We start from the raw sequence: 27700 nt of genomic DNA on the forward strand, positions 1-27700 counted from the left end.
TCTTGACTAAATTATCTGTTAAGATTAGGGTTTTGAGTCCCTGCCCCCTTGATGGGCTGATAAAAACAGAAACTCACTCAAGAAAATATGTGGAAGAGAGAAAGCTCTGTCATTTTTGACCCTGGGGCCCCCAGGAGAGACGTGCCATTCCCCTGATAGTTTGCAGCTGAAAGAGAGGAAGCTCTGAGAGGCTGAGAAGGGGAAGAAGCTGGGCCCACAGAGCCAGAAGAGGGAGCCCAGGAAGGACAGCCTAGGCAGAGATCAGTGACCATCTTGCTTCGACATGTGGCAACTTTACTTTGGTGAGAAAGCAACCTTCAGTTGGACTCTTTAGGGCCTTGTAACTGTAAGTTTCTACCCCAAATAAATACCCTTTATAAAATCCAACATATTTCTGGTACTTTGCATCAATCAGCACCCCTTCATCTGACTAATAGAAGCTCCAATCTCTTCATGTTACTCCTTCCCCCAAAAACTCCATTAAATGATATTACTTATTATATAGAAAATACCATAAAAGTATATTAAATGATATTCCTTATTATATGCAAGATACCATAAAAGTATATTAAATGATATTACTTATATACAAAATAACATTAAATGGCTATAAGGTAAAAACTAGTACAATACAGAATTATGGTTCTCTCACAGAATGTCTGAGGACATAAATATATTTCTTTGACATCATTTCATTCTGTAGCATGAAAAGACTAAAAAATTTTATTCTGTAACTTTATAACTTTTAAATATTAAATCAATACCTTGTAGAACTACATATTACTGCCATATTCAGCATAAGCCTATTTCATCCTTAGTACTTTTAATTCATTTGGAGATGAAATGAATTATATAAAGTCTCTTTAAAAAGTTTTAAATCTGAAAAGTTAAAGTAATATCAGGACTTCTTTTACTCATAAATTTTTCATGCTTTGAAGAAACTCATTATTTCATGAGTATAGTATTTCTAGTTTTTAGTCTAAAGTGTGAGAGAAACATGTCTAAATCTAAAGAACGTTAATGATTCACTGACAACTATAAATGTTTATAAAAGTGTGGCAATTTATTGGTCTATTTAGGAACACTTATTAAGTTTTCATTAATCATTCTGTAAAGATTAATTTATTTATCCCCTCTCCCTCCCCCCACACTGCCATTTTTGCTGTCTGTGTCCATTTGCTGTGTGATCTTCTGTATCTATTTCTCTTTTTGTCTTCTCTCATTTTTTCTCCTCTTGGATTCACAGGGATTTGATCCTGGGGACCTCTGATGTGGACAGAGGTCCCCGATCAATAGCACCACTTCAGTGTCTGGTCTCTGCTGCACTTCACCTTGACTCTCCTCTTCACCTCTCTTTTGTTGCGTCATCTTGCTGCATGACTCATTTGTGCGGGCAATGGCTCACCACGCGGGCACTGGCTCGCTGCATGGGCACTGGTTTGCCATGTGCGCATGCTTCCTCCTCTTCTTTTTTCACCAGAAGGCCCCAGGGATCGAACCCGGGTCCTCCCATATGATAGGTAGAAGCCCTATCACTTGAGCCACATCTGCTTCCCTCATTAATCTTAATAAGAGCCTGTGTTATATTTCATGAATAACATTTTTTCAAGGAAAGAAATCGTAACAAAATACACAAATGAGAGGACTGACTTGGGCTAATTACTGCACCAATTGCACTATCCTACTAACTAAAGGACTCAATATATTGACAACAAATGAAATGACTAAAACAGTAAAATCCAGACAATGATAATAATAGGTCATTATCTCTCAGTTTTTGCAATGGTTTCATACAATAGTTCTTTTATGTGGCATCTAATTTCAGACTGGTCTCAGAGAATGTGACAGAATAACAATCTTTTAATTATTTTTTTCAGTTACTTTTTAAAAATATATATTTTTTATTTTTTAAAAGATACTTAGATTACATAAGTGTGACACGAAAAATATAGTGATCCCATATGCCCTACTCCCCATACTATCCACACCCTCCGCATAAACAACAACCTTCATTAGTGTAGCATATTCATTGCAATTGCACTGCAACTGATAACCGCATCCTGGGGCATTGCCACTGAGCATGAACCATAAACTGCAAAATGATGGATTCACAAGACTACTGCTTTGAGTAGAGAGCTAGAAAAACCTTAAACAGTTCATGTCACTATCAAGTGAAACTATCAAGTGGATTTTAAGTGGTCCCTTTTTAATCTGACAAGAACAATTTCAACTGTATGTTTGTAATATCTTACAGACTTGAACTAAAAGACAGAGTTGGAGGTTGTTCAGTCAGTCAACACGCTTCTCAGATTCAGACAATGGTGTTCTGCAAGAGAAGGGCTGCTGAAAAAACAAGCAAAGAAACGAAACCTAAACAGAACACATAGTCTTTAACCGTGGGTTTGCCATCCAAAGAAAGCCAGAGAATAAATATTTTAAAATAAAATAACCACTCATGTACTAAAGAAGCATATGTTAAGTATATATAATCCATGATGTCTGCAAGTGAAAAGCTATTGAAAGTTCACAGGAGTTTGTATTGAGCAGGTAAGATACAAGGTAGTTTGCAACACTTTGCTACAAGAAGTGAGTTGAGCACAACTGAGGACAAGAGTTGACAAGGAAGGAGGAAGAAGCTATGTGACTGTAAACTGCCTGTATGAAAGCCTGGCACAGCACAGTCTAAGGAACACAGAATGAGGAGTCAGCTGCCATTTTTAGTCTTGGATCTGTCACTATCTAACTATATAAACTCAAAAAAGTCACCAGCTCTTTTAGGGTCTTGATGTCCACATTCACCCAATTCAACAAATATTTACAGCAAGCCATCATGTGCCACGTACTGTTCTAGGCTCTGCAGATACAGCAGCAAACAGAAGCCCCTGCCTCCATGAAGCTTACACTGATAATCCGTAAAATTTAAGAAATTTAAGAGGGAGTTATGATTTAAAATCAATACAAGGAAAAGTTCTTTGCTGGTTTCTCTAGTTCAATCTCCTTAATTACTGATCAGTATATACCAGATAAATCTTCCCCCAAACATACTGTGTGACAGTCATCTACACCACATACCCAGTGGCCCTTCAATATCTACACTGAACATCTAAAACCCTTTTATCTGAGATTCAAGGCCCACCATATCTTGCTTTTGGCCAACTTTTCCAGATTTATCTTCCAAAGTTTGCTTTCATGAACTTTATGCTCCAACTAGGGTTTTTCATATATTCTCAAATATAATTCACACATTCACACACTCCAATTTCTAAAACTTTGTTCATGTGCTTCTCTCTGCCAGGGATGCCTTCTCCCCGTCACCTGTCCATAAACCAACCCCTTCTGCCATTAGGTGCAAATATTTTCTAGATGTAACAACGATTTTCTGAACAGGGAGATGATAAGATCTTGGCAAAATAATTTGTCTTTTTGGACTGAAGAGGAAAGTTAAAGGTAGAGAAACTAGTGAGGAAGATATTGTAAAATATGATTGTGATCGCGTTATAATAAGTGGATCCAAAAACATCTTCTCTGCAGAATCAACAGTTCTTGATTATTGATTGAGGATATATATTATAATTGGAAAGACCTAATTTCTTTGACCTCAAAACTATACAGTCATGATTTGGCTGATAAAACACATACCAGGTGACACACGGATTTTCAAAAAATGCTGAGAAAATTCATCTTCTTAAATTTATGAGCCGATTTTCCTTAAGAAATTAAGAGATTCCTAAAATATCCTGCAGTTAAACAGAATATATTAAAATTTCATAGTAATTGAAAGAGAAATTGACTACATGAATCATGAATAAATACAATGATCTAAAAGTTAATGATTACTGGGTTAAAAATACCTTATTTTAAAAAAGGTGACAGGTAAAACTAACAATTTCACAGAATATATATAAAAGGTCTGCTTTAAACTTTTCAGGAAATAGGGGTTGTGTGATAAATAGCATGTATATAACAATATCGTAAATGGTTAATTTTAGCGCTATTGCTTTATTTAAAAAGAGTAAAATTTTAGATACAGCTAAACACCACAGCCTCTTCCATCCCTCCCCTTCATTTCCCTTCTGCCCTTTCACAGGCAACCACTTAAGTATAGTTGGTGCATATCCTATTCATGCAAAGAACTTGAAGATTGTACTTGTACTTTGGCTTACCAACTGAAATATTTTAGACAAAAGTAGAATAGAAGCAGGCTTATTTTCATGGCTGATGTATATTATGGCAACGCGAGTCAGGCTCTGAGACACTGACATTTCATCAGATTAGGGCTGACTAAATCAAATAAGCATAAAGTGGAATTCTCCCAATCAGCAATCAAATAGAGAATTTTACTCTTGATGAACTAGAGAAATAAATAATTAAATATACTGCCTCAAATTTACCTTTATTTAATTTGTAAGAGTCCTCTGTCCTAGGGACATGGTGGAGATGTCTCATTTTATCAGAGTGTAGGACTAACTGGCTTCAGAGCTTTGACTATTTCCAAACTGCAAAGGTTAACAAAATCTTTACATCGTCTTCAAATGGGGCACCTCATTAGAGTTCACAGTGCACCCAGGGCATTTAGAAGTAGGCACCCTGTTATTGCTAATTGAGGTACTCTTGGAAACAAGGACCAGAGAAGAATTTCATAAAATATGTACAAGAAGATATCTTTTAACTGAAAAGATAACTATCAACTTTCTTTCTCCATAAATATACTTTAAAAGTCTTGACTACTTAATTCTACCCTTGTCTTCTACCTCAGCTGAGGTGCACAGAATAAGTTTACAATTCTAATGCCTACATCCTGAAAAACTGAGCCACCACTGAAATATTAAAATACTCATTCATAAGCATTTTAGTAAGTGTTTATGCTGATATCTTAGCAGGAAAGCAAATAATTTTTTCCATTTACGAAAGACCTTGCATTGAATCCCCTATTCCTAACTGAAAACATAAAAGTACAGAGTGAAGTTAGCTTTTCTCATATAATGTATTATGTATAAAATTTAAATTTAAAGAAATTAAGCACATTATCATACACTCACAGACCCCTGTAGTTAAAAAAAAAACCTAGGACTCTTATTTAAAATGAACAATTGTACATTACAAACAACTATAAAGTTTTACTTTCTGAATCTCTGGTTTAATTTTTCTGCCCTTTGAGGACATTATTGTGGTCCATAATCATGACATGTGAAAGAGGGCTATAATGTTATGTGACAACTTTAAAAAATACTAAAATTCATGCAGAAGACTATGACTGCCTTAGGAATTACTGCCTTTTTTCAGATGACACAGTTATTTCTCAAAATAACTTTGAAATTTCTCTTTTGAAAGGGCCTAGCCTCACGTGCTTTTAGAATTATTTCTTTCTGAATATATTTAACAATGGTAAATGCTCTCTCTCTAAGAATAGATCTAATTTTTAGAAATATTCAAATGTTGGCTACTTAAGCTTGTGAAGGAAGTAATTAATGAAACTGGCTAAATTGCTGTTTTTATCAAAATGAGGCATGGCTATATAAAAATTATTTTTATCTGTGTCTTGAATATAATAAATTCAATTTCAAAAAAATTTCTGTTCATGGTATAATGGAAAGGGGATAGGAATAATCTATTCATAATTAGGACAACGACCTTCACTTTCAGAATCTCTATTTACTACCAAAGACCAAGCATACATAGTTCATTAACCATTCCCTGGAAGGTGGGGAGGAGGGGGCTCCTCCCCTGGAGTTCCTCTGCAGAGGTCCTTTCTCTTCTTATACTTTGGGAAAACTGGATTAACAAAAGTTCAGCATATAATCCCCAAGTTACCTAATCAATGACACTATCACAGAAAGTACAAATATATGCTCAGAAAAAGCAAACATGCACAGAAAAATAAGCTAACCCCATAGCACAACATGTACAAACTTACATGCATGCTATATTTTATTATCATTTTCAGTTTGTTTTTTCAGGAATTCTGAATCAAACAGTTGGAGAAACTCTTCAGAATCTCTATAAGAACAAATACTATTTGAAGTCACTGATCTGGTTTGCTTCCCTCCTCTCACAGGTAAGGCCTATAAAAGTCAAGTAATTTTCCCAAGAGCACACCATCAGATTATAGTCTGCTAATTTATTCGGTTTCCTAAACAGAAGTTCTTAGCAGACCAATATTATCAAAAACTAGACCCACCCCCCTCTAAATAGTAGCCTTGGGCACAAAGGAATGCACATAAATGCAATTTATCATTTTTCCAATTCAATAAATACCATTTTGATGTGTTAATAGCATTTAATAGGGAAGGTATTAGCCACCAATTAAATAAACAAACCATTAAATAGGGAATAAAAGTGTCAATAAAGACAATCTACTAATTTTCTAATCAATTATGCTAATCACTGCTGGATATTAACAGGGAGTAGATATCAATTATACCAGAGGTTCGTTTTTTGGTTCACTAAAAAAAAAACCTAAAGATTAAAAGCAGAGTACAATACTAAGCTCATATTACTTCAATAAATACTTGTTGATAAATTAAGCGATTATGTTTGTGTCTTTAGCAAATATGGAAAACTCTGTAACATTCAATGGTTAGAATTTTTATGAAAAGCTGTATACTCGCAGGGCATTTCTATTCTCCAATAGTAAGCACACCTTAAATGTAAAGCCAACTTTAGGACTAAAATCAATACAAAACCTAATTTGACAACTACATGGGAGGTAGAATTCAGTAATAAAGAAGGATATAAACTTGAGGTTCTGACAAGCCTGAGTTCCTAACCTGACTCTGTAACTTATTAGTTGAAAAACCTTATATAAGTTATTTAGCCTCTTCAGGCTTCAATTTTCTCATATATAGAATAGGGAGTAAGGATAACATCTACTTCATAAATCTCCTGCTACATATTAGGTGTTTGACATAGCATAACAACTGTTTCTAGTGTGAGCAGAAATGCCTGAGAGGCAGAGCTTCTGGGGCCCTGGCCTGACCCTGCCACTTCCAGAGTGACAAGGAACTCTCAGTCATGCTCAAGAGAGACAGTGTAGGACTGAGAAGCATCCGTTTACACATTTGCAAGCCTGGGCTTAAACCCTGGCTTTAGTTCTAATAGTTTGCTTAACTCTTCTGACTCAGTTTCCCCATCTTTAAAATGGAGATTAACGAGTGTCTAACTCCCTGAGTTGCCCTGAGGATGAGATAATATCTATCTGCATAAAGGGTTCAACAGAGTCTAGCACTTAGTATATGCTCAATAAATGTTAGCTATTATTAGGCCCTGGCTTCTCTAATTATAAAGTGTCATCTGGATTAGGTGACCTTGAAAGTTCTTTTCAGTTCTGAATCTCTACTTTTACCCACTTTCATAGGCAGTAAAATTCGCTTTTGAAATTATATGGGTTTTTGTTTTTCTTAAGGTCAATGAAGATGGAGAGTAGAAACCTGAAATTTTTTTTTTCTCTTTTTACCATTCATCTATTAATCCTTTGATAGCAAAAATGTTTCTTTTTTTAATTTAATCATCTGGTAGCAAAAATATTGAAGGTATACTGGTTCTTGCTCCAAATTATCATCCCCAAGATCATATCTCCTCCTTACTTACCCCAAACAGACTCTCCTTACACTTGATGTTTACAAGTTGGGAAAAAAATATTAGAACTGTAAATATTTCTATCAATGCATTAAGGTTTCAAATGTATATGGACATACAATTTTAGCATATATTTTTTCCCTCTAATTTACCATTATAATTTAATTGAACTACTGATTTCCTTTAAAAGCCCTTATTTGTGGAAATTAACATTTTTGCATTAACTAATCTTAACTGGAAATTAGCTACCCAAAAATCACCTGGACCAGGTGATTTGCAAAGAAATGGCAGTAGTAGGACAAAAAGATTTTTTGTGAAATCTTTAAAGCTAGTAAAATTAGCTCTGAGAAGAGTTGCCCAGGTCATTACTTGAGAATTTTTCTATTCATATTTTATGCAAAAATTACAACAACAAAATGGCTTTTTGATAGTTGTTTGACGGCACACAAAGAGCACTAAGAAGTGAAAATTGACAGCATGACAGCAAGGGAGGAAAATGAAAAGTCTATCTTAAAAAATTATATTTGTCCTTGAACCGCACATGCAATTAAAAATACTTACAAAAAAGAGTGTGATATTTGGGGGAGCAAGTTTACAATCACACAAGACTAACTTCAGATCTCTATTTCCCCACGTACTACCTGTGTGACCTTGTACTTATTTAACATAAGAAACAATTTCCCTTAAATTAGCATTTCCCCATCGGTAAAATGGGGGAAACTTCTACTTAAAGATATTGTGAGAAAAAATGAAGTGCTATGTATAAAACATTAAGCATATTAAGGCTCAAAAATGACAGCTAACAGACACAGTAAATTTTGATATATGGGGCCATTTAGACTAGGAATATTGAGTCCTCAACAGTTCCTGAGTAAATTATTTGTAAAAGCCAACAATAATTTAAACGCATATTGATGACCTTCAGTCACAAAGCAGTTAAATTTTATTTGATATAGTTATTCAACAAACATTTATTGAATACGATTTTCTCAGCACTGTGCTTAGTGCTGGTATGTAAAGATGAATAAGCCACATCTGTGACCTGGAAGAATTTATCCCCCTAGTGGGGAAGAGAGAAATGTAAACAAGTGATTACAGCATAACATGTTAAGTGAGGTAACAGAAGTATGTACCAGGTGCTATGGAAGCATAGAAGGTGTAGCCAGATCTGCTGGAGGCAATCAGGAAAGGCGTCAGAGAAAAGGTGCCATGCAAGCAGGCTTGAAAGATTTGTGAAGGGGTAAAAAAGTGCCTAAGAAGCACAGGCTGGATGAAAATGTCAGAGCATGGGTACAGGGGTGAAAAGGCTTGAATGGAAAAGAGAAATGGAAGCTGGGGTAGGATCATGAAGGGTCTGTTTAACATATTAAGGATTTTGGACTTTATCCTAAGGACATAATGAGGATTTTATGCAGGATGTGCCATGTTCGGATCTGTGATTCAGAATGACAAGTGTGATGACAGTGTGGAGGCTGGATTTTCTAAAGGAGAGAGACAGAAGGCAGGGAAACCAAGTTGGGAGGCTAATGAAATAGTCTACGTGAGGGAATGAAAAGAGTCTGAACTTCAGCCCCGAAGGAAGGAACAGAGAGGGAGATTCTTTATAATTAATTTTAAACATATTTCAATCCAATATGTTTGTATTTTTCAATAAACAGTCTTCAAAAGAAAAATCCCTAGCTCTGAAGAATATATGACTCTCCGGAAGGAAATGGTTTTGGTGATTCTGAGTCGCTGAGATGTTAGTGTTACATAATTCATAGCATCCTAACAAGGAGACATCTGTGATAAGTTTTAAGTAATATATTAAGTAGTTTTAGAAAGAGCCAATTTTTCTTTCTGATGACAAAACTTGTATTAGCACTAATTGTAATAAAAAAGATTTCAGTAAAAAATGAATCATAAGCTAAACTTCAACCAGTAATATTTGACGCTTCATCCAGGAAAACAAAAACTCACATGTAGCACTTAATTGTTTTAACTGGAGTTTCCAAAAAGTTTTGTGCTGTGTTTAATAAACATTTTCCTATTACTGAACAATACCTGCTCGAATATTTAAGCAGCAATTCCATTTCAATGGAGATAATATAAAATATATCCCAAGGAAAGTATATGCCATAAAGTTAACAAATATAAACTATAAATCTAATGGTTTTGTTTTTAGCTTAAGAGAATTGATGACTCTAGAACAGGGGCAAGAGAACTACTAAAACTTGAATAACCTTCAAGTAAACATACTTAGGAACTTGTTAAAACATTATTCCCACCGCTAAAATTGAAGTTGCCAAGTTTCTCCTCTTAATAGCTTAAAAACAATTTGAAAAGTGGCAGTTTAGCAGCTTCTATGCAAAGAGACTAATTATCATTAAAAGACCTTTAAAAAGCAAATTTAGAATGGTCAGCCAGGCTGATCACCTTAATTTTTAATGAAGAGATAGTTCCATATCTATCGAGGTATAAAATAAGCATTTGAAGGGTAATCTGTTGTGATTAAAAAGAAACTAATTCTAATTTTCACCCTTACTCTAGTAATCAACAATCAAAGGGAATGCTATTTCAAAGCAAAAAGGAAATATGATAAAGCTGTACGTAAAAGACTCTGTCAGTGATAAAGCAAGCAAGGGTGGCTGTCATAAAATAGCCAACGGGTTTTTCCACCTCCATCAAGGTCACTTTACTGATGATGGGCTCAATAAGATGATAATGCATTTAACCACTTTCCTTGCATCTGACTTCAACCTCACAAATCCAAATAGCCTTGTTTAACTACCCTGGCCTTTCAGCATTTCCCTGAACAAAGATAATTAAGGAGATGTACTGCCCCCTACTATCACAGAAATTGAAAGACAAATAAACTTTTAAGAGCACTGCCAGGTGTCTACTCCACTAATGTACAACTTTTAAGCAGGAGGTAAAATGAAATAATGGTTAAATAATTATAAAAGGTTAACAACGTTAAATTTGTTATACAAGGTAATTTTGTTCTATTTAAAAGAAAAAGCATAAAAAGTTCCAGGCTACATTTTACAGTTCTCCAGTAACAGGTCTTTCTCTCTGTCGGAAATTGTTTAAAATAAAGAAAAAAAGTGTTGTACAGAAGCTAACATGCAGAAAATTGATTAAAACTTTCACACATCACCTTCATTTTTAAAAGATTTAAGTTAATTAATGTATATATAACTAAAAAAGGTTGAAATGTTTTTCCATGCTAGTTCTTTATCAGACATCTTGATACGCTCTCTAAATACATTCTGTCTTCTGAAAGTACAAAACAATGTTTCCATCAAACGCTATATAATACTAGGAGAGGGTAAAAAATAACACTAAAAAAATAACACTTGAGAGAAAAACTCTTTTTCCTTTTTAAATACTATAGCATGTAGTTTCCAAAATCTAATTATTTGTTACATGTAAGTTATGCCCAAATTTTTATGTGTATTTTTTCAATTATTGTTTTTTCCTTAATGAATTTGCCATCTCCAACATCTATGACATAAATTCTTTTTGGAATGCCAAAAGGGTACTTGTTTTTGCCCTAATGTAGTGAAAAGTAAGAGTAGATATCTCAAAACTTATAACATCCAGAAGTATGATTTGTAACTAAAAATATATAAATTTTGAAACAACTGGTTTCTTAAGTATTAAAAGGCACACCATTTCAAACTTGCTAAAATATAAAAATATGAATAGAACGGATTTCTAATATTAAAAAAACATGATTTTTGAAAGAAAGAATTAAACGTTATTTTCGCTTTAAAAATAATCAATGTTTAAAGAAATGGAATCACTTCCTATATGACAAGAAAGCACTCTGTAAGTTCCACAACTTGTACTTGTGACTTCTGTTGAATAGCTAAGAACTAGGCCACTTGAAGACGTAACTCGTAAAATACAGTACTGGTTGTGGTTTAGAAGTTCTAGTCTAATGCAGAAAGGTAGTACTTACTGTATGGTCAAAAAAATATTGCTCATGATTTACTTATTTTCTTAATCACATAAATTAGAAGTGAAAGATGACTTTTATCACCTCAATGTGTCATTCTGTCTCTTTCACGGTGCCATTTTCACAACATCCAAACATCCTCAAGGAAGAACATTCTATTTCTCAAGAAAGGTTAGGTGCTAACGCACTCATATTTAGGATAAGATGGAATAATTACAACCATATTTTAGTTTAAACTACATTGCATATATGTACATATAGGGGTACATACAGTATAGAAGTTTAGATTTTATTATAGTACCCATCTATATATATATATACACACATATATATTTACACAATTATAGAATAAGAGTTCCATAGTAGAGCAGTAACATCATATTAGTACAAAATTTTAACTTCCTTAAATCAGGGAAATATTAATATAAAAATTTTTCATATTTTGTTCTATATTTAGCATTTACATCCATATTGCTAGAAAAGTAGCTTGTTAAAAATCTTTATCCATAATTGTTTAGCTAAAGCATAAGAAGTAAAATAAATTATAAAAATAAAGAAATAATGTTCCAAAGTCCAATCTCTTAATTGCTGATGAGAGCTGAAAATAGATCTTTTTTTTTCTTCCACTAATTGAATGAGTCTTGTTAAGCCTTTTGAAATGCACTTTAGAAAATGCAAGAATACAGCTTAGAACAGGTTCTTTAATTTGGGTCATTTTCTGTTACTTGCAGTAGTGACGGGTGCTTAGCAACGCTGTTCTGGTGGCCCTTTTAAGGAAATGAATACCTGGAATACAGCATTTTAATCTATTTTATGGCATTAATTATCAAGATCACTGTATTTAGACAGTGCCTCCTTTGCCACTTTCCTACATTATGAAAGAAAGGAGTCCCATGATAAATTGAAGGTATTATTTCAGATGACATCAAATCCTGTGTGCTCCCTGATCCAGTAAAAAAAATAAATAAAAAGGCATAAAACTAGTAGTAAATAAAAGCAACAAAAAAAGGTTAGTTTGAAATTTCAGACAAGGATTGTACACTGAAAATCAGCGTTCAGACATCTGTAAAAGAGTCTTATGTTAAGTCACTTTTCGTTTTCTAAATATTTGAGAATTAAATTCTTTTATGCCACATGTTAGGCCACTGATATCTAAGAAATGTGGTGAAACACAGCCTAACCCTAGTAAGATTTTATTTGGTAGGTAAAGATTTGCTGGTTATTTCAAATATCGATTTTGTAAAAGAGAACTTTTACATGCAAAATATTAACAAGGATAAATTTAAATCATGACCAAGTTATTCACTTCCTATTTATTTTAATGTCCTCAAATGATTAACTTCTAAGAAGATAAGGAAACAAGGTGAGAAACAGAACTCCCAAGTAGTTTCTAAGAAATCAAATTACCATGTTACACTCTGTAAATATGCCCACTCACACTTTATTAATAATCAATACGTCAGCAATTAAAGATATTCAGAGTATTGGTTTCTATTTTTTTCTGACCTCAATTGCTATTAAAAGTACAAACTCTTCTAACTTTTCCTTCATAATATAAAATTCATTTTAGATTTCATACCCTGAAGAAGGAAAAACTCTCTTCTGTATCACCATTCTTCTCTATCTTCACAGCTAATAGGAGATCAAGTGACTCCCTCTTTGTCTAGAATGTATCCTAATTTCAATCTGTAATGGTCAATTTTTTTAAAGCTTTTAACACTTAGCCCCCAAAGATGAGAAAAGAACCACGTTACAACCTTCAATCAATCTTTTTAAGATTCAGTCTATCAGATAATGTAACCCAGCATCTCTTGAAATTAAGCATACTTTATACTTGATTTCAAATTTATCACAAAATGTGTAAATCAAAGGATAAAATAGGGTAAAACCAAAATTTCTCAACTTTTCTAACCTCTTAAAACAGATGGACACTGTTTGGGGTTTTGGTATTTTGAACATTACAGTTGCATTTTAATGCCTGGGAATCCGCTGAAAAACAAAACGTGTGGCACAGACAGTATATGCTGCACTAAAACATTCCCCTACTGAGAAGGCGGCTTAGTAAGTTAGCTTTATTTCTCAAATGACTTCTCTGGGCATTTTGAAAGCTTTCTCAAGAACTACGTTAACAATTAGCACACAGAGGTCTCTGGATGGTTCTCTGAAATATTTAAAACCAGAGAACAAAAGGTTTATTTTAAAAATGAAAACCTTGGCTTGTACAACTCCAGACGTGAATCTGCTTTCAATTACTGAAAGTATTTCCACTTCAGTGGAAGGGATCAAATCTTCAACTACACCATCTCAAGGCACTGAATTTGATTATATTAGGCTTTCAAAAGACAGAACGACTTTGTGACACAAGCACATATTGTGTATGTATCGCTGCTGAGATATTCCAGAGAGATAGAGAAGCCAGCACGTGGGGGAGGGCGGTATGTGACTTTCTCCAAGAACTACCGCAGATCTTTGTCTTATTTTATTAAAATACGCATGAAAATGGTAAAACGATTTTCACTTTAATAGATACTGCACAAGTTTTCCCAAATCATTCCGAACTGTTTTTCCACAGGAGTAGCCTGCATCGAAGCACAACTGTAAAGTTGAATTTCTTTCAGAGACTCCTCCGTAAAACCCTCTCCCGACAAAAATCACACACTAGGTAGGTCGCAGGCGAAAAACTGTTCTTTTAATTAGCAAGGTTATTTTGTGCCTTTTCTCCCATTAAGCGATTAGTGTGATGGATTTTAGTTAATGGAACCAAAGGCTAATTAATTTAAGCTCGACGCAGATTTTTAAACATTTCAGACATAAATTATCCACAATCATTATTGCTAACATTTGCTCCCAACGAATTCAAAACAATACACTGCAAAAGTCCCGGCATCCAGGAAAAAGACAGCTACACCTCGCGAATTAAAACTGTGGACTACTCTCAAAAAAAAAAAAACCGACCCACCACAAAACACCTAATTAAACACGTCGGGAACAAAAGACTCCATTCTTCCAGGGGCTACCTGCACCACTCCAGGGCACGAAGAGTAATCCACAAAGTTCGGCCTTTACCTTTTCCAAATCCTTAATTTGGTCCCCCAGGGCTTCCAAAGCCCCCTCGTTTCCGACGCCAGAGCCGCCAGGGCGCCGGTGCCGACCCGCGCGCAGCGCCGTCCCTTCCCGACGCCGCGCCGGGAGCCGCGGGCCGCCGGCCCCGGAGGCGCGCGCAGCCGCCGCCGCCGCGCAGAGCCACGGAGCGCCCCGCGGGCGCCGCGCTCGCACCGCCCGGCCCGGCCGCCGCCGCCGCCGCCACTCACCCACCTTGCCGCGGCGCGCCCTCGCGGTGGCCGTGCGGAGCCGAGCCCGGCGCTGCCAAGTTGCCCGGGTCTGGAGCGTCTCGGGTTACAGCGCCGGGCGCGGGCGCGGGCTGCGAGCGGCAGCCCCACTTGATAGGCTGAGGCCGCGCTGTTTACCGCCGGCCGCCGAGGGGGCGGCGCTTAACCCCCGCGCGCCCGGCGCCGCCGCCGCCGCCGCCGCGCCCGCCCTGCGTCCTGCGGGCCGGGCTCCGCGCCGCTCGCGCGGGGCCCCCGCCGCCCGACCCCGGCGCAGGGGCTGGGGCGTTCCGCCAGCCGCGCTGCACGCCCGGGCTGAACGCCGCTCTGGAAACGGACGGGCGGCATGCTTGAGGAGACCCTGAGAGGAGGCGTTGGAAATGCACGCGCTCCCAGACACACACGCGCGCAGACCCATCCAGCACCGATATTCCCTACTGTGGTTTTCCAGACTGCTGCCGATTTTTCAGAATAGATTTTCTCGCTAAGCACTACTTTCCTGGGCTCACAAGAGAACCTTTTTCCCCCACGCCTGAATGAAGCCCGATCCCTGGTCGGCAACCATTCCTGCCTCCCACGTCTGAAATGTTTACTTGATCCAACGGGGAGCGCTGCCGGCGGTATTCCTCTGGCCTCAGGGAAACCGAGTCTCTCGCTCGCGGGACTCCTGGCTCGGGAAAGGTGGCGGGCGTGCGGCTCGGAGGCAGGGGGGCGGCGGGCAGCGGCGTGCGGTCCCGCACCGGCGTGGCGTGCGCGGCTGAGGGGGTGCCGCCGCCAGGCGCCGCCAGGGCTCGCTCGGCCGCCGCGCCGCGGCCGCCGGCCAGGGCCCCCGGGCTGCCCCGACCGTGCGGCGGCTGCTCCGCGCTCCCGACCCTCGCGGACCCGCGTTGACGCGCCCCGGGGGAGGGCGCGAGGTCCTGGGGGCTGGAGGCGAGTGATGGAGGGGGCTGAGCCACTCCAGATGACGGGCCAGGGCGGGCCGGCCCTCAGCGGGCCCGGCTGAGGTGCTGTTCTAGCCAGCTTCACTCTAAAGAGAGGATACTTCAATACGGCAGAACTTAAATTTTTATTTTTAAAAAGTGTCTTGTACCCCACCTTTAGCGTTATTTTCGCGTTGCCTCCAGACCAAGGCGCCTCCTTCCTTTAATCTTCTAGAACATTCCATTCCTCTCAGCCTTTCCTTTCATTAAACTGAGACCTGAGTGACTGACTGTTCATGAATTTTAGAGTCACTGGTGAATTCTTCCAATTCTTCTTTAACCCCCTTAAGGATTTTTATAAACAAAAGAATACAATACCAATATCAACTAACGTATCTTTATACCACCAGCTCTCATTTTTTTAACTATCTTCTAAATATAGACTTAAGTACGAACCAAAAAATGAAGTAACACCTTAATAAAGGATCAGTGGTCCCCCTAACAGAAGTAAAGACTAAATTCCTCATTCCCATGATTCAACAATAATAGTGATTTCTTTATCTTCTTTAATATCTTACCTTAGCCTTGACTTTTGTCACTTTCGTCTTATATCTAAATGCTACAAAAATGTGAATAAAGCTCATCTACTTCTTCCTGGATATTTTTCCTTCTCAATTTCCATTACAGTCTAACACATTCATTACCATGCATGGAAATGTCTGATGTTACTCAGTTTTTAAGCAAAGTCTCTAGACTTTGGTGTTCTTTTCATTCAAAAACTCTGGCTCTTATAAAGTCATGAGTCACAACACATTCTATTACAGCGTAATGATGACAACAATTGTATCTATCCTTCCATTATTGATCAAGATATTCACCATTTATTTGGGATATTACTAAGCTACCATAGAAATAATTTAAAATTTCCTTTCACAACAGTAAATTTCACAGTTATTCCAGTATTCTTTCTCTAGTAAAATTGGGTCAAAAAACACCTAAAGACTTCTAAGCTCATAAGCAAATATCTTCCTAAATCATAATATTTTGAAAAGGACCAAATTCATGTATCTTTGTAATGCAGGGGACTCTTCTGAGTGGAGGGGCAGACTGAATTAATTGCAAATAAACACTATGTAATTATTTAGGCCAAAACATGAAGAAGATCTGCAATTCAAACCTCAAAAGAAGTAAGCAGGACTTTGCACAATTTGATTATGCCTAGGACCTGGGGACTTGTTACTCTGTGCTTGCTTCAGAAATATGCACCTGGATTTTTGACAACTACAAGTTAACATCTGGATTTGGACTAGAACATTAGACCACAGAAAGATGAATTATCTAATGGAACACTGTTTAAAGATCTTAAATAAATCACTGTTTGGGTCAAGATGAATCTCAAGAAGACTGATAAATTGGCATGTTCATACCCCCAAACAAGTGCTATGTAAATTGGTCACTAATTGATAGCATTTATTAAAATCCCAATTAAAATGCTAATTAAGCAATGCCCATCTATAAATATCAGGTAAAGCTTAGGCAAATTTTATATTGGACTATATTGTAATATTCTGCATGGATATCTAGTTCTATCTTTTCTAAAAACCAAGCGAATTATTTTCAAATTGGACATAGACAATATCCTTTCAAAGTAACCAAGGGCTTATTTTGAACAAAGCTGAGTAAAAGTAGCAGCCCATGGGGAAGAGGCTGAGGGAAAGAAATGCTTTAAAACGGTTTCTATCGCCGAAAAGTGAAGGATGGCTTCCACATTTATCCTTCCCAAGAAAAGACACGGTTTTGTAGCTACACCCATCCACGCATTAAATCACTGCCATCATTTAAATATAGTAGTCCCCTAAAGAGTTCTACAGAGACATGTAATTAGGGCCATATTAAACTACTATTTTCTTCTACTATAGTTTGCCATACTGATGATGTCAGGAAGAATCAGCATTGTGGATAATGCCTTCTATAACTTAAGCATTTCTTGTCTAAGATCTTCAGAATTCCCTGCAGTTCCATGAGCAGACCTATCACATTTGTTCAATTATGTGACTATTTTACATTATGAATAAATAACCGCATGAAATTATACGTGCACTATTGAATGAATTTTACTTATCAGTGAATTCCCTTCTTTAGGCATAAAAGCTAATGACTACACAACCCAAGGAAGATTTTAAAAACTATGCAAACCAAATCAAATCAAAGCAAATTGCACTGAAGGAAAAAAAAGTACAAAAATGAGCTGTTACTTCAAATTGGCACCAACTTAGCTTTCATATTAAAAGTTCTTATGACCTCTCTCTGCTCAGGCCAAAACCCTGAAGAAAAATCAGAGTTTAACTCAAACTGGGATGATTACCTTTCTCGCTAATTATTAAGCATCAAATCCATATTGTCAGAGATGCAAATACTAAATCAAACACAAACACACATGGCTTTACTAAATACATGACTATGATAAAAGCTAAAGTTGAACGTGATATATGACTGGCATTAGAGTGAGCATTGGATGCAAAATATTTTTTATTTACTTCTCTAAGTGCTGATGAGAAAGCAATATTATCCCCATGTTATGGATGAGAAAACTGGAGCTTAAAGAGGTTAATAATGTGCCCACATAGTTAGAAAACGCCAAGATCTAGAGTCAATCTCAGGTCTAAAGGAACCCCAAACCTGACACACTTAATATATTGACAGTATCCATTTCAGCAGTTAAAACTGGTATAAGGAGTATAGGTCACCTTTAAATCAAATTTATCAGAATTGTCCACCCTAAAGACTTGAAAACATACATTCAAATCTTAAAATGTATGGATGTGAGAGAGAGAAAAAAAGGTAACTGGTATCTCCTGTGTTTTGAAGTTACCTCAAATGTTCAGGGAACTGGTAGTGCGCCTGTTAGTGTCCTCTGCAACCTGGGACTCTAGAGAGGCTTGAAATAGTTAATAAACATCCCTGAACGCCCTAACTGGGGACTGGCACAGGTCCATACGTGTCAGTCAATCAAGAATCCAGTTGGCCTACGTGGACTCTTATTAAAACATATACATTTATTTACAATTTTTTTCTTTTTAAAGTAAATATGTCAAAGAAATTGTTAATGTCACTGGAATTACAGTGTGCTAATTCAACTGGTAAGTAATAACTGTACAATTACTTTAGTTACATGCTGTGAATAAAATTTTAGATTTTATCTTGTTTTGCAAAATGTTACTCTGTCAGTAGTGCAGAAGTCTCAAACTGTTATATGGCCTCTATTATAAGTGACATAAAACTACATTTAAAATCATATTTCTGGGTCCTTTTTCCAATAAAGCTTAATTATCATTTATACTGGAACTGAAATAAAGGTTTGGAAACAAAACCTTGTTATAAAGTCCAGTCCATAGTTTTTCGCAGATGTCTGCAGTAAATTTAAAAGGCTAGTATCGTATTTTAGGTGATTCTTTCCTTGATTTAACCCACAGGAAAAAATCGACTCACAGTATACATATTTATTTCACAGCTATCTGAACTACTCCACATCTGAAATCATTTCTAAAAGGTAAATTCTTTTTATTTTTCAAGGTGTTATTTTACCAAAATCCCAAATACTTTCTGAAATCTGATACGTGATGAAGACCTAAGAATCTTTCTTTAGAGACCCAACCATGTTTGTGCGTGCCAGAAGAACGGGTTCCTACTTTTATCCTATCTGGGTGACCCCGCGCAGAAGCATGCTGTGTCCTCCACAGCCACGAAAAGGAGGAGGCAGTATTAGGGTGTGTGTGACCCGGTCTGGACTCCCGGCAGGTGGCAACCCGGCAATGCGCTGTGTCCCTAAGACCTAGGGAGCATCACTGCTGTACTGGCAAGGCTCCACGGTGGGAAGGAAGGAGTGAAGAAGGGAGCTCATCCCTACCTCGTGGCGAGAGCACAAGGAGGACGGCAGGGCTTCAAGAGCAAGGCAGATGGCCACAAGAGTAAGCCAGAGATGCAGATGCCGGGAAGGGGTACGTGACAAGAGCGGAGGACCCGGTCCAGCCTCCAGTTGTCCACAAGCAAGGTTAGAAGGGAGTCTGTAGTACAGAGTAGTACAGATAAGACCAAATCTAGATTGTCAGTAAACCCCCATGCCTGGGGGAGTAGGGGAGTGACAGAGGCAGTGCTGCTCATTGGTACAGGAGCAAGACTAATTCCCAGGCCCACCCGGGGATGGCAGTGTTTGTCCATGCTTGGCAACTTATTTGGGTCCAACTTATTTTTAGGGGGGGCTTTGAATGATAGCATATGTTTTAGAAATGTAAATGTGATCATAAAAATGATTATCTTTTTCATGGCTCTTTAAGAACCCAGACTATTGGTTTCCAATCACCATCTCCAAAACACATTTAGTGCTACTGTCTCAACAACACATTTTTTGATTAAATGTCAAAAAGCTAGGTGGTATATAACTGAAATGAAATCTATTTCTAGGAAGACTTTGTTTTTTTGTTTAGATATCAAGAATTAGTTGTTAAGTGATGTTGACAAGTAGGTGAGTTATCTATAGCAGCAAGAGCTATATACACAGGTCAAATCCTTATACAGTAGACGGACATAGAAATCACAGAAATTCTATATTCACCATTTAAAATTAACATGTCTTTACCGAAAAACTAATCTGGATAATCAATCAGGTATTAATTACTGGTGTTCTCGTGATAGAGTCACATAGAACATATTTTTAATGAATTTTTATTTTATGAACATAAATTGTATGTGTGCCTGCATATATATATATATACAATATTTTTTAAGGAGGTACCAGGGATTGAACCCAGGACCTTGTACATGCGAGGCAGGCCCTCAACCACAGGCCTACACCTGCTCTTCTATGACTTTTTTTTTTTTTTTAATGTCGTCTTAGATGTAAGTGTATGCTTGGTACTTCCTTTTTCACCTGGCCAGTTTCTGCTTGTTCCTTAAGACTCACCTTAGAATTCAGTTCCTTTAGTTAGTCTTTACTGATTCACCAAGAATTGTTCCCATTACACTCTGTAAATATCCTTCTTCAACACTCATCATACTGTATTCTGCTGCCTGTCTACTTGTCTGTAACTCCTTCCAGACTATAGACACATGAGAACAAAGACCAGTTCCTTGCTGATTCCCCATCATTTAGCATTGTCTTGTATGAAGGAGACATTAAATAAATACTGGTTTGGGGATGGGTGGATGGATGGATCATTGGAAACAAATAGTCCAGAATGAAGAAACTGCTTGTAAATTAAACAGTTCATTCCTTTATAGTTATCACACTATTCTGTAATTATTTGGCTACTCCTCTCGCTTTCTCACCTAGCTGATGATAAACTTTTTAAGAACAGATGCTATGATGTACTATATCCAGCACCACTGAAACAGTTTAAGGAATAGCTGCTGCCACTATTTTTCATAATCTATAAATATATATTTTTTTTAATTATAAAACCATGGGATTACTAAACTGGATATAAACATAATACATAATCTAATTTGGAGATGACCTCCTGGATCCCTCTCAGATCTAACCCCATCTAAATTGTACCAGATGCAGATTAATCTATTTGTTTTCTAAAATAAAAAGCCCCATCATGTCATATGCATTCCAAGTAATATTTTACAGTGTCTCACATTGCTTCCTGAGGGCAATTTCATTTTGAGGATCTCTCATTTAAATCTTTAAAGCCACAATTTATACCCAAATAACACTGTTCAGACTTCAGTAGAAACAAGGAGTAGCTGGTCATCATTTTCTCAATAAGTGCCCTTCGTGAAGTTGAAGACGATTATTCTTACATCTTCACTTAAAATACACACTGTCATCTAAATAACCTCAACCAATTTGCCCCTTCCTCATAGGTCATATTTTCATTTCCTTCATCATTTTAATGGCTCTTCTCTGAATATTCTTTGTAGGACAGGGGTGGAAGGGAGCTCAGAACTACAACCTCTGGGTGTTCAGAGCCTAGATATAGAGGATCTAGGCCAAGGAAGTGAAGAAAGTTCTCTGAAAGGACAAATGGCTTAGAGAAAAGAAAAAAAAATGAGGTAAACATGTCATTGGATATCTCTATTTAAATGTTTCAGCAAGGAGTTTGGCCCTGGAAAGAGAGACGTCAGTTCTGTAGTGTAGATTTATTAACCCCATTCCATAACAATGGTATTTATGAGAGTAGATGGGATCTCAAAGGGATCTTAGTAAACTAAGAAAGCAAAGGGCCAAGCCTGAATCTTGGGGGACTTCACATGCAGAGATCAGGAAGAGAAAGTTTCTCTCAGGAAGACGGAAGGCAAAGTCTAGGAAATCGAGAGAATCAGCAGTAGAGCAAACCAAAAAAGCCTTCGGAGGACACAGTTTCAAAAATTAGGGCAGGGGATGGGGTGGATGATATTAACAAAGCTACATGTATCAGATATCATTAATGAATGGTTGATTGAAAAAGTTATTCAAATTGGCAAAACAAAGCAATATGTGACCTAAAGGAGAATAAATTTTAACAGAATAAGAGGACAATATTATATTTAATGGGAACTGGAAAACAAGGGCATAGTGAGGAAATAGAAATAGCTGTGGGCAAACCAGTTTGTGTACGGGGTGTGGGTTTGGGTGTGTGTGTGTATCTTGGGGTGGAGAATACACTAAAGTAAAATGGGCCCATATCATGTAGGTGATTTATGAATGATATAGTTATCAGTCCAGAGGTGGAAAATTTGTATCTTCTGTATTGCCTTTTCATCCCTTTTTATCTATAATAAGCACTTTTGTTAATGCACACAGACATTCCAATATTCTATCCATCTTTAATGTTTCTTATGGCTTACTAACCTACTATCTTTAGTTAATGTATCTTGTGACTTCTACCTATGTCTTACAAACTACTTGCTTACTTTCTCTTTATGCTTAATACTTCCAATAGGTTTTATCCATCCCATTTCTTTGTCTTGTCTTCTAGAGCAGAATTGAATATTTTCAAATGACAGAACAAACACCTATCACAACTTCTATGGCCCATGTGCTAGGACAAAAAATTCCATATATGTCATCTCATTTAACATCCTCCACAGTCCTTGGAAGTAGGAACTACTATTAAGTAGGAAGCTGTAACTAAATGAGATATGTAACTTGTCCAAAGATCACACAGCTGGTCTGTAGCAGTGCTGGGATTCACATCCAGGCCTGACTTATTCTGAAACCTGGGATTTCTGTTCGACCTCCCATTGCTGACATACTGAAAGCTCCAAGAGGATCCTGGTACTTGGTGGATATGTCTCTAATATGGCCTTTGCATTATACACTGATGACATCTGCTTACAAACCAGTCTTCACGTTATACTGTAAGGTGCTCGTAGACAGGGACTGTGACCCATTTGTCTCAGTATCCCTAAGAAAACATAATTATCCCCTCTTAAAAAATTGTTACAAACCAGTTTTTCTTTAAAATGTTTAGATTTGAAATCAACTCACATTTATTGGATGCCTATGATGTGCCTAAACTACCATAGGTACATGAAATGCCTTATCTAATCCTCAAAGGGTAAGACTAGTTTAAAACAAGGGTAGCAAACCATATTTCTATTACTTAAAGTACTCTGTAAGGAAAAAATGGACTTGTTTTTGTTTTTGTTGTTTTTGTTGTCTGTTTTTAGACAAGTTGCTACCCGAGGTCTGTTTCCATTTATAAAAAAGCAAATATGCTGAGCATCTTGCGTGGGACAACTTCAGCGCTCAAGGGAAATCATATAGATTTATGTTAAGTGCTACATGAGAAGAAATGAGTTTTCAAAAAAGATGGGGGAGGGTGGAGACAGTGGAGGAACATATAAAAAGCAGGTGGAGACAGAGGCTGTCAGGCAAGGGAAATTCTAATTGTAGTGTATCTAGTCCTGGGTACTTTCAGTTTCTAAGTGACAGCAAACTTGAGGGACTGTCTCTCTCTTGGAGAGAACCAGTGCAAAGGAAAAGATCTAGAATACTACAAAGGCAAAATAAGGGCATCAGCTTGATTCTGAGCAAAGTGAATATAACTCACGAGGCCACGGCAGAAAAAAAGAACCTGACCACTAAGGCTAGTATCGAGGAGAAGATTTTTTGCCAGACTATCCAGACGTTCCAGAGCCGACCATCACTGGTAGCACTTTGACTTCAAAATAGAAACCACTATAAAATGTGCAGAACTACATTATTTTTGGCCAAAGGCCCTTGCAAGATTTTCAACATAAGGTTTGTTCAATATGATCTTTCAAATGAATTTTTTTAAGATGAACTCAGAACAAGTAAGAGTATTTTAGAATTAATTTCATAATATTACTCATTAGGTCAATATATCACTGTGTCATTTTAACTAGAGTCGAAGATAGCTTTAGTTCAGATGATATAAGCAGCCAGTGGAAGTAGAAAGACTTTCACAGTTAGGTACAAGTCTGTGTTGAATAATAACTGCACCTTTCGTGTTTTTTATCTAGAGTAAATGTTTGGTAAATTCATCCTCGAGGAATTTTGGCAAGGTTTCAGAAAGATGGTTAGAATAAGGACTCCTCTAACTGGAAAGCAGCAGTTAGATTAGGTTATTATTAACAACGATTTATGACTAATGAGAAAGGTCCTAAATTATAGCTAGGCATTTATTCCATAAAAAAAGCTTATTCTATTGCTTGATGATTATTTCTAACAATTTTAATAAAAACATGTATTTCATAATGAATGCCAGGAAAACTCACAGCTGCAATTCAGATAAGCAGGTATCTTTTTGTCCATGGCATAGGTTACTTAAATCATTATCACCACAATGATACAATGAATTCACTGCACAAAAAACACACACAAAACTCAAAAGGCCCAAAGTAGCTTCAATAATTTTGCACAATAAAACCTGTGTGTGTGTGTGTGTGTGTGTGTGTGCGGGGAGACACACCTGTGAAGAACCATCACATTCCACTCTTCAGGCATTTCTCTACTTCTCTACAAATTTGCCAGAAATCAGTAAACCTGGGTTCTGAACCTGGCTAGTGCCTCTCTGATTGTGCTATGTGACCACAGCGAGTCTTAACCTATTTGGGCTTCAGTTCTTCCATCTTTAAAAAGAAATCTGTATGGTCTTTCAAAGCCTTTAAATGGCTGTACAAGAGTTTCTTCCAGTTTCTTTCCTCTTAAGATAAAACTTTTCAGTTACTAGATTTTTCAGTTCATTCATTTTCTTAGGGTTTTTCTGTTCTCCACTCTGGTTTCCCACCCTCCCATTGGTTTGTTGCTTTTCCATCCATTATTAATTTACATATCAAGGTTTTATTTGTTTAAAAGCCCCACTAAGTCATTTGCAAATGTTGATTTCTTAACACAGATGTGCGTTAGAAAAATGCTATTTTCCTCTTTATTCTACTCCATCTGTTAATATTCCTTGTATTAAGAAAGGAGCCACATCCCAATGCATTTAAGAGGGGAGAGGTTCTTTCCCTCATGAGAACAGCAGTGGTGACTTTCTAGAAGCCAAGAGAGAAGACAGAGGGTGCATGAGCTCTATTATTATATGTTTATTTTTATATTGTCAGTGACAAGAGATCTCCCACAACCATATCATGTGAGTGTGTTTATTCTTCCTAGCTGGATTTTACATAAACTGCAAAGTCTCTCTCTTCTAATGCTCCTGAATCCTATCAACAACTTTCAGTCAAATGTTTTACAAATAGAAGGCTCGTAGTTAGAGTATGACACCAGCTTTCTGCCCAAAGAGATCACACAGCATCATCAAATGCAAGACCCTAAAGGGAACTTACAGCTCACTTCTCAAACCCCTGGCCTTCCTGCAGAGTGGCTAGGGAGTATGACCTCAAGACTGACAAAGCAGCATTCTTTGTGAATCTTGTCTCCTTCCCTAGTGTTTCCCCAGAATACCATATCCATAGCGTAATGCAACTGGAACAGCATCTACTTGTATAAAGGAAACATCTCCCCTATTTATTAGGGATCTCAAAATTGTTAACATGACCCTCCATACCATGCTCAGCAGAGAAATAGTTTTTGTGATTTGCCTAAAGGCATTTGTTAAAGCAAAAGAACCACTATCAACAGAAAATTGTTTTATTTCTGAAGGATCAAGAAGATTTTCCAGAGTGAATCACAAATCCATGTTCAATGTTCTTCCAATTATGGATAAATATTAATAGACCCACTTCAGGTCTTTCCTATAATTGTGCTGTCTGTGATTTGACTGCCTTTTTACTCTATGAGAGAATAAAACACCTTCCTCTGCAGAGATAATAACTACGTATGCCTAAAATGTGGGAATATTTGGAAATTCTTCTTATGTCTTTTTTTCCTAACCTATTTCAAATAAAATTCCTATTTTCTCACATTCCTCCCTGCTGACGGCGACTCCTTCTGGGCGGTTATCTGGCCCCAGGAAGGGAGACAGGCCAGCAGTTGCCTGCTCAACAAATACCATCCCTGCCCCCCACACTGGAGACAGAATAGCTAATCTCCATATTACAAGCAGCTTCCAATGAGTGCCCTGTCTTAAAAAGCATCTTCCACATGGGTCCACAGGCTTAAGCGGCGTCCTGTCTTACTAAAAAAAAAAATGTTTTCCTTAAAATAAATACTCTTACTGAAAAAGAGAAACAATAAGCAACTCACAAGTCAAGTCACTAAAGAAAAAAATTCACCTGCAGTGTAAACACTGAAGATTGAAGAAGTCATGTAATAAACACTGTATTTGTAGACTGTCTGAAGCAATACAGTTGAAGGAAAATAGCTTTCTGTAAAGGTCTGGCACAGAGAACTGACTCTCCTGAACAATACATACGCCTTAAAATGAGAACATTTGAAAATTCTTAAATTTATTCTTGACTCTCCTCAACTTCCATAAAAGAGTGGAACTGGCAAAGACCATCAAGAAGGACCATCGCTGCCACCAAAAAAAAAAAAGAAGGACCATGAAAAGATTTCCCTCTCACCGTCCAGAACAGACAGCTACTTAGATGGAAGTGGCAGCTGGTATTCTTGACATGTTTGATTTTGCATCAGACTCTTCCTGGGCTATAGCTTCAATTATATTTTTATAGATTTTAAAGATTCCAGCGAAAGAATAGCGTGCGTCCTAGCAATTCCCATGGAAAATGTGCCACATCTTCACTGTATCTGTTGTTCTAGTCATTCCTACCCGAGCGAGGTGCTCAGACCACGGGCTCAGCTCCTGCAGCTGCCGGTCGGCTCCGCCATACTGGAGCAGCCCAGGGAGGGTGACCAACCTGCAATGCTGGCTAGCTTTCTGAGTCCCCTAATTCATCTTTCTTTCCGAACTGGTTTCTAAGTCATTTTTTTCTCCTGTGGTGTAGAGTAAAAGAAAAATATATCCTATGACCCAAACTCAAGGAAAATAGAAGTTGAAAAAAAAAAAACCTTAAAAATAAAATATACTGATATACTGCCATTCTACTTTAATTCCATAAAGGGTAACATAAAGCTCTACACTCAAAACAAGCTACCATATTTCCCAAAACCAGTTATTTCCTCTGAAATTCCAGTGTTTGCCAAAGGAATCACGACTTTCATAGTCATGTTCTTTTCTCATCATTTATTATGTTCAGTCTAAAGTAGCTGTAGCGCTCCTATTTTCAAAATTACCTCCTGCATCTATGATTTCCTGTTTGCTCTGAAACCATCCTACTTCTAAATCTCATTACATCTATCCTAGTTACATCAAAAACCTACAAAATGATCTCCTATCCATATTCCAGTTAAATCTTCCTAATGACTTATTTGCAAATGTTCCTCCCACGCTCAAATCCTCAGGCTTCTATTGACTACTGAATAAATCCCTTCCCTCAGCCTGTTATTTAAGCACACCATCCTAGTCTAATCTCGCATTCAAGATAACATAGATTTGACCGTTCGATTTTTCTCATATACATCCCTTTATTTTTCTGCTACT

General features: G+C 37.3%; 1 protein-coding gene across 13 annotated transcripts in view; it reads right to left on the minus strand.

Moving 5' to 3' along the window:
- Positions 1-27700, minus strand: part of TENM3 (teneurin transmembrane protein 3) — a 682045-nt gene that overhangs the window by 387012 nt on the left and 267333 nt on the right. For 2 of the 13 annotated variants that reach the window (XM_058305275.2, XM_058305219.1), the window contains exon 1: positions 14834-14977. The exons of 4 other annotated variants lie outside the window; for them this stretch is intronic. The gene's annotated coding sequence lies outside the window, so the exon portion shown is untranslated. Of the gene's footprint in view, positions 1-14584; positions 14751-14829; positions 15019-27700 lie in introns of those variants that run through there. 7 more of the 13 variants (XM_058305178.2, XM_071213992.1, XM_058305132.2 and 4 more) reach the window with 6 other exon arrangements.

The sequence above is a fragment of the Dasypus novemcinctus genome, chromosome 1 (assembly GCF_030445035.2).
Source record: "Dasypus novemcinctus isolate mDasNov1 chromosome 1, mDasNov1.1.hap2, whole genome shotgun sequence".
In the NCBI taxonomy this organism is placed as follows: domain Eukaryota; kingdom Metazoa; phylum Chordata; class Mammalia; order Cingulata; family Dasypodidae; genus Dasypus; species Dasypus novemcinctus.